Below are 313 nucleotides of genomic sequence, written 5' to 3' on the forward strand. Positions count from 1 at the left end.
AAACAGAGTAAGGTCCCTGTTAAGTTATGTATCTTTATAATGTTCATTATTTATCCATGGGATTTGCGGCCGTAAATTAGACTCTCACCTTGTCTGTCATTTTATAATTCCTGGATGCCAACATTGGTGAAATCTAAGACGTATATACTCATGGCTTTATATATCTCGGGTGAAGTGTAGGTTTTGCAATGCAAAGCTTAAGGTCTCGAGTTCAACCCATTCAATTTTTGTTGATTTCTATTTTCAATACTTTCAAACATTCCAATTTCGAACAACCATAATTCTGTCAGTAAAATGCACGTTGGACCCCCCC

Source organism: Mizuhopecten yessoensis, unplaced genomic scaffold, assembly GCF_002113885.1.
Source record: "Mizuhopecten yessoensis strain PY_sf001 unplaced genomic scaffold, ASM211388v2 scaffold8841, whole genome shotgun sequence".
In the NCBI taxonomy this organism is placed as follows: domain Eukaryota; kingdom Metazoa; phylum Mollusca; class Bivalvia; order Pectinida; family Pectinidae; genus Mizuhopecten; species Mizuhopecten yessoensis.